This window comes from Suricata suricatta, chromosome 13 (assembly GCF_006229205.1).
Source record: "Suricata suricatta isolate VVHF042 chromosome 13, meerkat_22Aug2017_6uvM2_HiC, whole genome shotgun sequence".
NCBI lineage: Eukaryota > Metazoa > Chordata > Mammalia > Carnivora > Herpestidae > Suricata > Suricata suricatta.
Window position 1 is genome coordinate 73,634,303 of NC_043712.1, and position 16,037 is coordinate 73,650,339.

General features: G+C 40.2%; 1 protein-coding gene across 1 annotated transcript in view; it reads right to left on the bottom strand.

Moving 5' to 3' along the window:
• Nucleotides 1-16,037, bottom strand: part of PCSK5 (proprotein convertase subtilisin/kexin type 5) — a 461,176-nt gene that overhangs the window by 117,884 nt on the left and 327,255 nt on the right. The window lies entirely within an intron of this gene.

Sequence of the window (16,037 nt, forward strand, 5' to 3'; positions counted from 1 at the left end):
AGATGGACATGTTTGGGGTTAGGGGTGCCAAAGAGCTACCTGGCAACTGATAGCTCCATGGAAATATGTGTGTTAATGTTCAGTGTAATTATTCAGTACCCACTCTTGAGCACCATTGCCAGTATTGAGCTACAATAGTGGGCAAGACACAGGTCTCCTCTCTGCTGAAGCTTCCATTACAACCCAGGAGTTGGTAAATGGTAAATAAAATAAACTAGCAAATTTTGTATAGTTGGTATGGTTAGAAGCGGATAGACGCCATTGGGGATCAAAAGAGGACAAGCAAATCAAAGTGCTGGCACTGAGTGGTGATAGGAATGCGAGTTGTAAGCAGTAGAGTGTAATAAGATCCAGAAACCACCGCGGTAGAACCCCAGAAGAGAGTGTGTGATTAGGCCTGACTTGTTCTGAAAGTTAGTTGACAAGGTTAATTACCAACATACAGTACAGTAGTAATCTTGCTTCTAGTAGGTTAGGCATTTGTGCCTTGGAGTACACAAGCCCTATTCTATCTGGGCTTGTAACATTCTTAGTTAAAAATGACTGCTTTCCTAGACATGTGGTCCCCAGGCAGTGTGCCTGCTGTGAATCCAATTTTTAATGCAAAATGTCTTTCCAGCACAGAAGCACCCTGCCAATTTATTAAAGTTTGTGGAGAGAATGAGATCAGTAGACAAAAGCATATTAGAGAGGGGTGCTCTGTTTCAGGAGATAAAGTGAGGGGGGAAAGCAGATGTTCTCAACTAAATTCACCTCTCCCTTACCATCAGTCAGCAAAACCACGCAGGTTGCACCAAAAAAAAAAGAAATTGTGGGCAATCAGAATGATTGTGCTGTACCTAACGCACTAATAATACAGTGAATTTATCTTTTGAACTTTCTCAAAGAACTGCAGAGTAGGGAGTTAAATGCGATCCAAGGGTATAAGAATAATTTGGGGGAATTAATGATTTAAAAATGAAATTGACAGATCCTAAGGGAGATAATCGCTCACCATAACAAGAGGCTCTAAAAATAAAATCCTGAAACTATAACCCACAGTGTCTCAGTAAGGAGGGAAAGGCAAGAGGCACTTAAGTCAGTACCACTTCACAGAGAACTCTGCCACGTTTGGTATCTGTCAGGAGGTGGGGCTTTCAGGATTTCCTGCAAGCCAGCTCCACATCTTTGGGAGAGGGGAGATCCAGGGTGCTGCATAAACTTTTTAGGGGCTCCCTGAGCACATAACACCAGGCAGATCCTTTACCTGGTACATGGGGCAATTCAGTCACCCCTGGTCTGCATTGTTAGTTCCTCTCTTTCACCCTGTGCCTTAGCTCCTTGCACTCAGGGCTCCAACAGGGAGAAACTCCTGGCACTTTCCAGATGTTCTAGTCTGTTTTGCACCTTCCTGTCCCTTTCTAGTCTCTTCCTCCAGATCCATCACTTTACTCCCGCCTCCTGCCCAGAGCACTGACCGCCTGCTCTGTTATATCCTTGGAGAACATTTCCCCTTCCTCTTTTTTATAGTGCATCAGGGCATTTTCTCCGGAGCATTTATCTGTCTTAATTATAGTATAAAACCTATACAGGCAGAGTTCCTCATTACATTACACCCCATGTACCTAATATGCTACTTGGCACATAGTATGTGTTCCATAAAAGGTGAGTCGATGAATAGTGTTAATGACTTGGTGTAACACAAAAGGATAGCAAAAGGCACTTAACAATCCAATGTACATTTCTCTAGTAATTTAAAGTGTGCTACCTGGCAAACTTCTCATGAAAGTATATTATTATTTCTATATTTCTAACGAAAGGTAGTGGCTCAGAGTGTTAGATGGTCTATGTAAGTGTGGTGTGCTGACTACGGGCTCCCAAAGGTAAGCAGGTCCTCATCCCTGGGACCTATGAATGTTCTATATGGTAAGAAGGGATCTTTTGCAGATGTGATTAAACTAGAGATTTTGAAATGAGGAGGTTACCTTGGATTAGCGGGATGGGACACACAAGTATCCTAGAGGGAGATACAATGACGTCAGTAGGAAGAGATTAATAGATGCTGATGTTGGCTTTGAAGATGGAAGAAAGGGCCACGAGCCAAGGAATGCAAGGCAAACAGTGCCAGCAGTCCAGGAAATGCTCTTTTTTACCCTCTGGAGGGCGGTCCTACGGACACCCCGATTTCTACCCAGTGAGACCCATTGCCTACTTCTGGGCTCCAGAACTCTGGAAGAACATGTATTGCTTTAAACCACCACATGGTGATTGTTTGTTACAGTAGCTATAGAAACTAATATGCCGGGATTTCAAATGTCAGAAACAGAAGAGTCAACTGATGTGTTTGTCCTGACATCGGAGCTCTGCCGTTAAGAGCAGTGTGGTCTTGGAGGAGTCATTTAACTTCTTGTCTCAGGACAGAGAACCACGAGCGACACTTGTGGCAGGAAAAGTGTCGTACACTAGCCAGGTTACCTGTTTGTGAGGTGAGCTGAGGGGCACCTGATGCTTCCCTTAGTACTGTCCCCGTGGGCAAGACATTTCCGCAGACACATTTTCTGTCTGTAGGAAGCCAAAATCACTGTGCTCTGCCTGCCACCCAAATGTGTCCCAGCAGCCCTGTCTGGGAGGGTCACGTGGAGTGTCCTGCAGCCCTGTAAGTATGGGGGCTGCAGATGGAAGAGGGAAAGGGGTTTCCTCTTGCCGGGGGGAGGAGAGGTGCTTTGTACCCACGTGCAGCCCCTTGGGTCACTGTGTTGAATGCTCAGCAGTGGTGTCGTTATTATTATTTTAGATGAGGAATGTGAGGGTTGGAGAAATTAAGGAATTTATCCAAGGTTCCCTGGTAAGTGGCTGAGCCAGGACTTGAACCCACATCCCTCTAGTTTGTGCTGGGTCTACACCTAACATCAGTGCCGTGGTTCTTAGGGTGGGACTGGCAGCATCAGGATGACCTGGGAATCTATTAGAAATGTAAATTCTCAGCTTTCACCTTGAACCTGCTGCATCAGAAATTCTGGGGTGGGTGTGGGGGGGGCAAGAATCGCGTTCAAACAACCCCTCCGGGTGACTGTGAGGCCCACTCCAGTTCGAGAACCGCTGTTCCATGCTTTCTCTTGGAGTCCTTTGGAAGCATGATGGCCACGTTGGGCCAGGCTCAGGCTGCTTGTTTCTGAGTTCCCACTTAGCCTGAGCAGTAGTAAGTGGCCCAAGTGCACAGTGCGGGTACATTCTGGATGCGCCATCCTTAGGCTATGGCATAAGGCCTCTTGGTGGAGGGCCTCAGAGCAGAGGAGGATTCCAGCACAGAGTCTGAAATTCCGCTGATGGCCCGGAGAGTGAGTTTGACCTGAAACACTTACTGATACAGATAGACATCACCTCTCTTCTATTTTAGAGTTGCCTGTTAGCCTGAGGCCACAGAAGGAGACTGATGTTTCTGTTGACATCAAAGCTATATGTTTTAAATGTTTCTTTTGAGGGGGAGTGGCGCAGAGAGAGGGAGAGAGAATCCTAAGCAGGTTCCATGCTGCCAGAACAGAGACGGATACGGGGCTCAATCTTGTGAAGCATGAAGTGATGACCTGAGCCAAAAACTGAGAATCAGATGCTTAACTGACTGAGCCCCCCAGACTCATTTTTTTAAGTGTTTATTTACTTTTGAGAAAGAGAAGGAGAGAGAGAGACAGACAGACAGAGGCGTGAGGGAGGGTCCGAGAGAGAGGGAGACACAGAATTGGAAGCAGGCTCCAGGCTCTGAGCTGTCAGCACAGAGCCTGACGTGGGGCTCCAGATCATGGACCATGAGATCATGACCTGAGTTAAAGTCGGATGCGTAACCAACTGAGCCACCCAGGTGCACCCCCCTCCCCAATCCTCCCTATAGCTACATTTTTAAAGCACTGCCTGTGTCTGGAATTCTTGGAGCTAGATATGTCCCTTGCTCTTAGAGCTTACCCACCAGAGGATGAACTACAGTGATGAGAAGCCTAGAGAATGCCTATCACTGAATGGGGCGGGGCCTGAATTCAGTTCCGATGAGGGTTTCAGGCCTCTGTGTTCTCCCAGCCCCATGGAGGACTTAGTGAACTTGGACATGCCTCGATGATCTAGTAGGTCCTTTCCTGGCACAGATAGCAGAGGTCACATTGCCCCACTCCACCCCTGGGAAGCTCTCCATGGTCTGCGAATGTCTGGTCACCTCGTCACACTGTGTTCTGTGGAAATGACATAAATGGGTCTCCATTCTAAATCATTGTGTTTTGCTCCCACGAGCTAGAGGTGGGAGGCCTCGGGTGGATTGAAAGCAGAGGACAGTCAGGTCTAACCTCGTAGTAAGATAGGAGTAGATGGGGAGGTGTGGAGAAAAAAGAACCTCAAGATAAAATCTTTCTAGGCAGTAGGCCTAAAGAAATAATAGTGAGCAGTGAGAGTGTAGAAAAACTACTTTTTTTGCTTCCAATTGTTCTTCTGTGCTCAGCTCCTTCCAACATAGTTTGCAATGTGCCGGCAAAGGTTACATCAATTCAACCGTTATCCAGCCAGTGACTAGAGGATTTTGATCCCTACCTTCTCTCTCCCCAAGTCAAACCAACAGAAGCAGCAATGCCTTATTTTCCTGCATCTACACTTGGGCCATAATCTTGTCCTTTCCTTTCCCCTTTCCTCTCCCCCTTTTATTCCTTCAAAAACGAATTATGGAGCAAATATTATGCGTCAGTAACTGTACTGGGTATGAGGGATGCAGCAGTGAGACAAAGTAAATGTACTTCCTCCCTGCATGGAGTTTACTGTCTAGAGTGGGAGAGGGATGTTAACAACTGCAGAAACAAATGTAAAATCGACTCCAGGAGTGTGGAGAGAGGAGTTGGCAGGGAGGGTGGACGTGGGGACAGAGTCTCTGCAGAGACAGCAGCTGAGAGGAGGCTTGGCGATGTGAAGGATTGAAAGTCCAGAGTGAGTGGAGGGGAGACGAGGCAGGGGAGAGGGAGATGGGGGGAGGGGGAGAGAAAGGAAAAGGGAGAGGCAAGACTGGGAGAGTCAGAGATAGGGGAGCAGAGGGGCAGGAGAAGAGGCGGGGAAGGGAGGGGAGGGGTAGAAAGATGGGGGAGGAAGAGAAGGAATTGAGAGTCAGGGGAAGGGAATTTGTGGTAGAACCTTCAGGGTCTTATAGACCTTAATGCATCCTGTATTGGCCCTAAAAGCAACAGATTTCATTAGGAGAGTGTTGTGATCAGCTTTGTATTTTGAAAATACCTCTTTGGCTTCTCTGGGAAGACACGGGCTAAAGAGGGTACAGAATTATTTGCAGATTTCTTTTGGCAGATGATAATCATAGCTAACCTTGTGTTTGTGGAGGGGATGGGGGAAGACTTCTTCAGGAGGTAAATTTAACAGGATTTGGTGATGGATCAGAGGGCAAGTGCAGGATCAGGAATGAATCCAGTTTCTGGACTAGGTAATACCTGTGTCAGGTACACACAGGTATTCTTCTAAGTGCTTTAATCATTTTATCTAAGTGCTTTAAGTCATTTAATCTTCCCAACACCCCTAGATGAGAGAAATGATTATCGTCATCCTTATTTACATGCGGGGAATCAGAGGCACAGAGCGATTAAGGGTATTTCCTATCATCACACAGCTAGTAACTGAGTATCGAATGCAGGCAGCCTCTCTCTTCAAATGATTCTGTGATTGTAGCCATGACAGTGAATTATCTTTTGGAAAAAAATGGATAGAGACTCATTTAGATAGAGATGGATGGAAACTTACACAGTAGAGCATCCTAGATTCAACCCAGTCTCCACTCTTACCTCCATTAAAGGGCAGAGGCAGTGGGAGAGCCAATGCCTGGCTAGGACTTGGAAGGCTGGGATTCAGAAAGGGCAGCTGTGTTGTTAGAGGGATAAGGCTGGATTGAGAGCCAGAAGACACAGCTATTCACATGGTGGGAAGAGAGCCACTGACGATTCTAGTTCTCTGATTGCTGACCTTGAGGGAGGCAAGCACGCTGACTTGCTAAGTAATGAACACAGAAGGCATAGTGCAGTGCTTGACCTAAAGTAGGTGATTAGCAAATGAGAAGTTTTCTTTTTTATTGAAGTACAGTTGACCTGCAACGTTGCATTAGTTTCAGGTGTACAACATAGTGATTCAACAAGTCTGTACGTTATGCACGGCTCGCCGCAAGTGTAGCTGCCATCTCTCACCATCAACTCTTAGCACAGTGTCAATGACTATATTCCCTGTGCTGTGTCGTTCATCCCCATGACTTTGAATGGTGAATTTGAGCCTGCCATAAGGGAAGCAGAGAAGGATAAGGCTCATACTTGTCCATCTTTCAGAAATGTGGCTAATCATAGAGCTCATTTAAGAGAACAGGCATGGAAAGTAGGCTTAAGGACAGAGTCCATCTCAGGGAGGACAAATGGTACTAAGGCAGAACTTACTGGTGGGGTGTTTGTTTGTTTTTAGTTGAAGTGTAGCTGACCTACAATATCACATGAGTTTCAAATAGACAGCATAGTGATTCAACATTTATATACATTACCAAGTGATCGCCACCATAAATCTAGCTACCATCTGTCACTGTACGAAGTTGTTACAATATTATCACTATATTCCCCATGCGGAACATCACACCTCTATGACTTACTTATTTCATAACCGGAAGTGTGTACCTTTGTCCCCTTCCTCATTTCTCCGATCCCCACCCCCCTTTCCCACTGGCAACCACCAGGTTGATTTGAGTCTATTTTGTTTGTTTTTAGATTCCACATATAAGTGCAATCATATAGTATTTGTTTTTCTCTAACTTATTTCACTTAGCAGGATACCCTTATGCATAAGCCCTATTCCATTGTATGTTTGCACATTTTCTTTATCCATTTATGCATTGACAGAAACTTAGGTTGGTTTCGTATCTTGACTATTTTAAAGAATGCTTCAATAAACATAGTGTATATATTTTTTTGAATTAGTGCTTTCCTATTCTTTGGATAGATACCCAGAAGTGGAATTGGGGTATCACATGTTAGTTCTATTCTTATTTTTTTGAGGAACCGCTATACTGTTTGCCACGGTGACTATTACCATTTTACATTCTTAGTAATACTGCATGAGGATTCCCTTTTCTCTACATCTTCATCAGTACTTGCTATCTCTTGTCTTTTTGATGATAGCCATTCTGGCAGATGTGAGGTACATCTCACTGTAGTTTAGATTTGCTTATCCCTGATGATTAAAAATATTGAGTATGTTTTCATGTGTTGGCCATCTGTGCTTTTGTGAGAAATTGGATTTTGGGGATGAGGGCTATTGATTTTTATGGATTCTTTATATATTTTGAATAGTAACCCCATTGGGCTAGATCATTTGCAAATATCTTCTCCCATTAAGCAGGTTGGTTGTTTTGTTGATGGTTTCCTTCACTGTGCAAAGGCTTTTTAGTTTGATGTAATCCCATTGGTTTATTTTTTGCTTTTGTTTTTCTTGCCTGAGGAGACAGATACAAAAAACATGTTGCGAAGACTGATGTCAAAGAGCTTACTGTCTACATTTTCTTCCAGGAATTTTATGGTTTCTGGTCTTACATTTAAGTGTTTAATCCATTTTGGGTATATTTTTGTACACGGTATAAGAAAGTGGTCCAATTTTATTCTCTTTCATGTAGTGGTCTGGTTTTTCCAACACCATTTATTAGAGACTGTCTTTTCCTCATTATATATTTCACCTCCTTTGCCATAGGTTAATTGACTGTAGAACTGTGGACTTATTTCTGGACTCTCAATTCTTTTATTGATTCATTTATCTGTTTTTGTGCCAAAACCATACTGTTTATAGTATAGTCTGAAATCCTGATGCCTCCAGCTTCATTCTTCTTTCTCAGAATTGCTGTGGGTATTCAGAGTCTTTAATGGTTCCATTCAAAAATGAATACTATTTGTTCTAATTCTATGAAAAATGCCATTGGTATTTTGTTAGGGATTGCATTTTAATCATAAATACTTTTGGGTAGTATGGACATTTTAACAGTATTCTTTCAACTCATGAACATAGTATATCTTTATATTTATTTGTATCTTTAATTTCTTTCATCAGTATTTCATAGTTTTCAGAGTGTAGGTCTTTTACCTCTGTAGTTAAATTTATTCCTAGGCATTTAATTCTGTTTGATGCATTGTAAATGGAGTTTTTTTCTTTGAGTTTTTCATTCCAGTTAACATATAGTCTAATATTAGATTCTGGTAGACAGTGTAATGATTTAACACTTGCATACAACACATGCTCATCACAGCAAGTGCCCTCCATAATAATGGGATTGTTTTCTTAATTTGTCTTTCAGAGAATATGTTATTACAATATAGTATTATCTATACACAATATAGTATATAATATGCATATAGTATATACGTAGTATACATACACTATATATGATATAGTATATAATATGCGACAAATTTCTGAACATTAATTTTGTATCCTACAGGTTTAGTGAATTCATTTATCCTAATAGTTGTTGGCAGAGTCTTTAGATCCCCTGTCTATCCTGTCATGTCATTTGCAAATAATGACAGTTTTACTATTTCTTTGCCAATTTGGGTGCCTTTTATGTCTTGTCTGATTGCTGTGACAATGATTTCCAATACTGTGCTGAATAAAAGTGGTAAGAGTAAGTATTCTTATTCTTGCTCTTGTCTTACTCTTTTCTTAGAGGAAAAGCTAAAAGCTTTTCATTATTGAGTATGTTAGCTGTGGGTTTGTTTTATATGGTCTTACTGTGTTGATGTATGGTCCCTCTATAACTACATGGTTTTTATTGTAAAAAGGTGTTGGATTTTATGAGTTGCTTTTTCTGCATCTATGGAGATGATAAATGATTTTTATCCTTATTTTTGTTAATGTGGTATATCATGTTGATTGATTTGTGATACTGAACCATCCTTGCCTTCCTGGAACAAATCCTGCTTGATCATGATGTGTGGCCCTTTTAAATGTATTATTGAATTCAGTTTGGTAATATTTTGCTAAGAAATGGCTGGGTTACTTAATGTGTAGATGTACTTTGTTACCTGGTTGACTGCTGAAAGCCAGTTTGGGGAGCCTATAAACAAATTGTCAATTCATATCTTCTGCCTAATAGCTCTGGTTGATCAGGCTTACATGTTGGAGATCAGAACATTCTAGCTGCTCATTAGGTGCTGCCAACTTGCCTCAGCTCTACTAGTTAATAGACAGCCAAAGACTGGTACTCAGCTGCCTCATTCCTGGTATCCACTATTTGAGAACATCAAGTTTGCATTATTGGCCTTCCGTAAATCAAGAGACAGCTTTTCAAATTCAGGAAAAGGTGACTATCTGTGACAGAGCTTCTTAAACTTTGATATGCTCTGTTGGGAGCCGCAAAGATTCAGCTGCTTGGCCATTTGCTAGCCGGATATGTCACTCCCTGAGGGGAGTTGCAAAAATAGGCAGGGGAGCACCACTCCCTGCCAGAGGAGAAGCCAGAAGCTCAAAGATCAACCGCCTGCAGGCAGGGTAGTATCAGCCCCTCAGGCGCTGTGCTAAAACACTTTAGTCTGGTTCCTCTTTTACTCCAGTCTTAATCCCTTAACCCTGTTTCCTAGCAACCGACCTAGGTCAGCTGCCTTGTTTTCCTGCCTTGAAACCTTTATAAGATAGGGTGTTTTCTCAATAAAGAAGAGGCTTGATCGGATACCGTGTGCTGTCTTCACTCTCTGTGCTCCCCTTTCGTGCCCTTTCTCTCCCTCCCTCAGGAAAAGAACCCACGAGGATTTTCTGCCCTGTGACCTGGCTTCAGGACAAGACAATGCTCACAAGCTATTTTAGGATCTTGTAAAGTACATATTCTGATCGAGTGGGTCTAATTATATTTTCTTTTTTATAATTAAAATTTATTTAAATTTTTGAGGTTTAATTGACATTAGTTTCAAGTATACAATATGTCTTACCCTTGCATATATTGCAAAATGATTACCACAGGAAGTATAACTAATACCTATCACCATACATGCAATGTGAACTTTTGAGATGTACTCTTAGCAACTTTCAAATATGCACTCCAGTGTTATTAACCATTGCCACCATGACGTATATTATATCCCCATGACTTCTGTATTTTATAACTGGAAGTTGGTACCTTTTGACCTGATTCACCTATTTTCCCACCCCCCACCTCTGGGAACCACCAATTTGTTTTCTACATCCATGATTCTCTTTTCTTCTCCCCCCCTCCCCCATATATAAGTAAGACAATACAGTATTTGTCTTTTTCTATCTGACTTATTTCACTTACTATAATGCCCTAAAAGTCCATCCATGATATTACCAATGGCAAGTTTTCCTTCTTTTTTATGCTGGAAAATATTCCATTGTCTCTTATACCACATTTCTTTTATCCATTCATCCATCAATGGACAGTTAGGTGGCTTTCATATCTTGGCTATTGCAAATAATGCAGAAATGAACATGAAGTGCACATACCTCTTTGAGTTAGACATTTCATTTCTTTCAATTATATACCCATTAATGAATTGCTGGATCTTATGGTAGTTCTATTTTAAATTTCTTAAGGCTCCTCCGTACTGTTTTCCATAGTAGCTGCAGCAATGTACTTTCCCATCAACAGGGCATGTGGGTTCCCTTTTCTTTGTCTCTTAACCAAACTTGTTATTTTCTGTCTTTTTGATAAGCCATTCAAAGAAGTGTGAGGTGATATATCATTGTGGTTTTCATTTGCATTTCTTTGATGATTGGTGATGATGGGTACCTTTTTATGTACCTGTTGGTCATCTATAGGTCTTTGGAGAAATGTCTAATTAGGTCCTCTGCCCATATTTTAATTGGATTATGTGAGGTTTGCTACTAAGTTGTAGGAGTGCTTTATATATTTTGGATATTAACCCCTTATCACATATATGATTAGTAAATATTTTCTCTCATTTAGTCATTTAGTACATTGTCTTTTCATTTTGCTGATGGTTTCCCTTGCTGTGCAGAAGATTTTTAGATTTCTGTAGTCCCACTTATTTTTGCTTTTGCTCTCTTTACTTTTTGTGTTAGATTTAAAAATCATTGCCCAGACTGATGGCAAGGAACTTACCACCTATATTTTCTTTTTGGAATTTTATTGTTTCCAATCTTAGATTTATTCAAATCTTTCATCCATTTTGAGTTTTTGTGTATGGTTTACAAAAGTGATACAGATTTATTATTTTGTATGTGGTTATCTAGTTTTCCCAACATCATTTGTTAAGGAGACTGTCCTTTCTCAAAACACTGTATATTTGACCCCTTGTCAGAATACAATGGACCATGTAAGTGTGGGTTTATTTCTGGGCTCCCTATTCTGTTCCATTGATCTTCATATCTGCCCTTTATGGAAACACAATACTGTTTTAATCACTACAGATTTGTAATACAGTTTGAAATCAGGGAGCATGATGCCTTCAGCTGTATTTTTTTCTCAAGATTGTTTTGGCTATTTGGGGTCTTTTGTGTTTCTATACAAATTTTAGGATTACTTGTTCTGTGAAAAATGCTATTCGATTTTGGTAGGGATTGCATTGAATCTGTAAATTGCTCTGGGTAGAATGGTCAGTTTATATTATTTTTGATCAATGAGGACAGAATATATTTCCATTTATTTGTGTCTTCTTCAATTCCTTTCATCAATGTCCTATAGTTTTCAGCATATAAGTCTGGGTCAAATTTATTCCTAGGAATTTTTTTTTGAGGCAGTTGTAAATGGGATTATTTTCTTACTTTTTCCATCACTTCATTATTAGTGTATTATTAGTGTATAGTAATGCAACATATTTATGTACATTGATTTTGTATACTGCAACTTTATTGAATTTGGCTTTCAGTTCCAAATGTTTTTTGGGGCAGAGTCTGTAAGGTTCTCAATATATATTTATTATCTGAAAATAGTGGTAGTTTTACTTCTTCCTTTCCAATTGAATGCCTTTTGTGTTTTCTTGCCTAATTGCTCTGGTTAGGACTTCTAATACCATGTTCAATAAAAGTGATGAGAGTGGGTGCCCTGTCTTGTTTCTCATGTTAGAGAAAAACCTTTTAGCTTTGCAACATTGTATCTGATGTGGGCTTGTCATACAGGAACTTCATTATGTTGAGGTATGTTCCTTCTACACTCACTTTGTTGAATTTCGTCAAATGCCTTCTATGCATATATTGAAATGGATATGATTTTTTATTCCTTTGTTTTTAAAGTGGTGAATCATAATAATTGATTTGTAGATGTTAAGTCATACTTGCATCCCTAAAGTAAATCCCACTTGATCATGGTGTATGACGTTTTTAATGTGGTGTTGAATTCAGTTTGCTAATATTTTGTTGAGGATTTCTGCATCTATGCCCATTAAGAATATTAACCTGTAACTTTCTTTTCAGTGGAGTCCTTGTCTGATTCGTTATCAGGGTAACGCTGGCTTCGTAAAATGGATTTGGAAGTATTCCCTCCTTTATTGGGGGGGAAGAGTTAGAGAAGGATTAGTATTAAATCTTAAACCATTTCGTAGAATTTATCAGTGAAGCAGTCTGGTTGTGGAGTTTTCTTTGTAGGGAGATTTTTCATTACTGATCCAATCTCTTTGCTAGTAATTGGTCTGTTCAAATCTTCTGTTTCTTCATGATTCAGTCTTGGTAAGTTGTAGGTTTTTAGGAATTTATCCATTTTTCTTTGCCCAGTTTGTTGGTACATATTGTTCATAGTAGTCTTTTATGATTTTTTGCTATCCTCTACTATTAATGTATTGCTATTTCTCATTTTAGGTCTGTTAATATTTGCTTTATATATTTAAGTGCTTATATGTTGGGTGCATAAATATTTACAAATGTTACATCCTCTTATTGGATTGACTCCTTTATCTTTATGTAATGGCCTTCTTTATCTCTTCTTACAGTCTTTATTTTAAAACCTATTTTCTCTGATATAAATATGGCTACCTCAGCCTTTTGTTTTGGTTTCCATTTGTATGGGATACCTTCTTCTATCACTTCATTTTCTGTATGTGTCCTTACATCTGAAGTGAGTTTCTTGGAGGCAGCACATAGTTTCATCTTTTTTTTAAATATCCATTCAGTCACTCTCTGACTTATGATGGAAGGAATTAGTCTGTATATATTTAAAGTAATTGTTGATATATACTTCTTGTCATTTTGTCATTGTTTTCTGGCTCTTTTGTAGTTTTTCTATTCCTTTCTCTCTTCCTCTTTTCTTGCGTTATTTGATAATCTTCTGTAGTAGTATGCTTTGATTCTTTTCGCTCTCTTTTGTGTATACTATAGATTTTGCTTTGTGGTTACTGTGATGCTTACATATAGCCTTAGGTAATGACTTTTATTTAAATAATCTATTTTAAGTTGGTAACAGCTTAAGTGTAAACAGATCCAAAGCTTTACATTCTACCTGCCCCCCCACCCCCATTGCCGGGATTTGTTTTTGATGTAAAATTTACTTCTATTTTAAAACATGTTTTTATTTTTATTTTTGAGAGCAAGAGCAAGAGAGAGCAAGCAGGGGAGGGGCAGACAGAGGGGGACAGAGGATATGAAGCAGACTCTGTGCTGACAGCCGGAATGTGAGGTTCAGGCTCACAAACTGTGAGATCATGACCTGAGCCAAAGACAGATGTTCAACAGACTGAGCCACCCAGGTGCCCTACAATTTACATATTTTTATCTCGTGTGTCCCTTAACTAATTATTTTTGTTATAGTTATCTACTACTTTTGTCTTTTAACCTTCATACTAGCTTTATAAGAGATTAATTCACCATCTTTACATTAGATAGTCTAAATTTTACCATATATTTATGTGCACACCGAGCCTGACACAGGGTTCAATCCCACAAGCCGTGGGATCATGACCTGAGCCAAAATTTAGAGTTGGACACTTAACAGTCTGAGCTACTCCAGTGTCCCCATTTCTTTTAAGGTAAATTTTGGTATTGCCTTTCTGGAAAACTCTGTCTCACTTCTTGAGTTGTGAATGACAACATTGTTGTGTAGTGTATTCTTGGTCGGCAGGTTTTTTTTTTTTTTTTTTTTTTCCTTTCAGCTCTCTGAATATATTATGCTACTCCCTTCTGACCTATAAAGTTTCTGATGAAAAGTCTGCTGCTGATCTTACGGAGTTCCCTAGTATGTCCCTTGTTTTTCTCATACTACTTTTAAGATTTCTCTCCTTGCCTTTAAGTTTTGACTCTTTAATTGTAATGTGTCTTGGTGTGAGTTTCTTTGGCTTCATCTTTTCTGAAACTCTCTAAACTTCCTAGATTTGGATGCTTGTTTTCTTCTTCAGTTTAGAAAAGTTTTCAGCCATTTTTTCTTCCAATATGTTTTCTGGCCCTTGCCCTCCTGCTCGTTTTTTCCCCTCTAGGAATCCTGTGATGCAAATGTTGATCCATTTGATAGTATCCTGTGAGTTCCTTAAGCTATCTTCATTTTGTGTGTGTGTTTTTTATTTTTACTGCTATGATTGCCTGAGCTCTACTGCCCTTCGAGTTGACCGATTCTTCTGCTTCATCTAGCCTGCTGTTGAACCCTTTTATTGTATTTTTCAGTTCGGTTATTGTATTCATCAGCTCTCTGACTTCTATGGGTAATCTAATATATATTTTTAAAAATATCCCTATTGAAGTTCTCACTGTGTTCATCCATTCTTCTCCCCAATTTGGGAAGCATCTTTATAAACATTATTAAAAAATTTTTTTTGTTTATTTATTTTTGAGACCGAGACAGAGCACAAGTAGGGGAGGGGTAGAGAGAGAGGGAGACATAGAATCTGAAGCAGGCTCTAGGCTCTGCCTGACATGGGGCTTAAACCCACAAACCATGAGATCATAACCTGAACCGAAGTCGGATGCTTAACCGACTGAGCCACCCTGACACCCCAATAAACATTATTTTGAACTCTATTTCAGCTAAATCACGTACCTCCATTTCATTAGGAGCTTTTTCTGATATTTTATCTTGTTCTTTAATTTGGAACATATTACTCTGTTTCTTCATTTTCTTGACTTCCTGTTTTAGCTTCTCTGCATAAGATAAAACAGCCACCTTCCTAGTCTTGAAGGAGTGGTCTTGTGTAGGAAATGACTTTTATGATCCAATCATGTCCAAGATCTTGATTGTTTCTTAAATCATTGATTGTCCAAGCAGCCTATTTTGCTTGTAGTGAATCTCGAAAGTTCAGGGTGTGCCAAGAACTTTCAGCATACACGTTCAGGATGACTGAAAGCCAAACACTCAGCATCTTTTAAATTATGCAAATATACCCAGTCCTTTGACACTACAAGTGTAAGTGCTGGTGGCCACATGATTGATCTAGAGATGTCCCATGGGCAGCAGTTGCAAAAATCAGGGCACCAGACAAGTGTACAAGTGCCTTTCCTGGAGATACCAGCCATCTGGAGCAAGGCAGAGGCAGGATGCAATGATGGCGCCCACCAGCCTCTGTCTCAGGAGTACATCTAAGTAGGTCCCTAAATGTGTGACAGATCAGAAGCCTACCCCTCAGACCTCAGCTCTGCAGGTGCACAAATATGTACTAGCTTTTGATTGCTGCTATAACAAGTTACCATTTTTTAATGGCTTAACAAAACAGCCATTTATTATCTCACAGTTCTGAAGGTCATAGACCCAGGCGCAGTTGTTTTATTCATCTGCTCTAGGTTTTCAAGGTCAGAAACAAGGTATCACAGGTTGCATTCTTTCAGGAGACTCTAGGGATGCCGAGGTCCTTGTTTCCTCGCCACCTGATGACTGGGAGTTGTTCTCAGTTCTAGAGGCTGTATGTATTTCTTGTCTCACGGCTCCCTCCCTCATCAAGCCAGTGACTATATGTCAACTCCTTACATCTTGAATCTAATTCTCTCCTCTGCTTTCTTACACCGGATCCCTCTGACTGAGTCTACCTTGTATCTACATGGGTAATTCAGGATAATTTCTTTACTGTAAAGTTATTTGATAATAACCTGTAATTCCATCTGCAAAGTACCTTCACAGCAGTGAATAA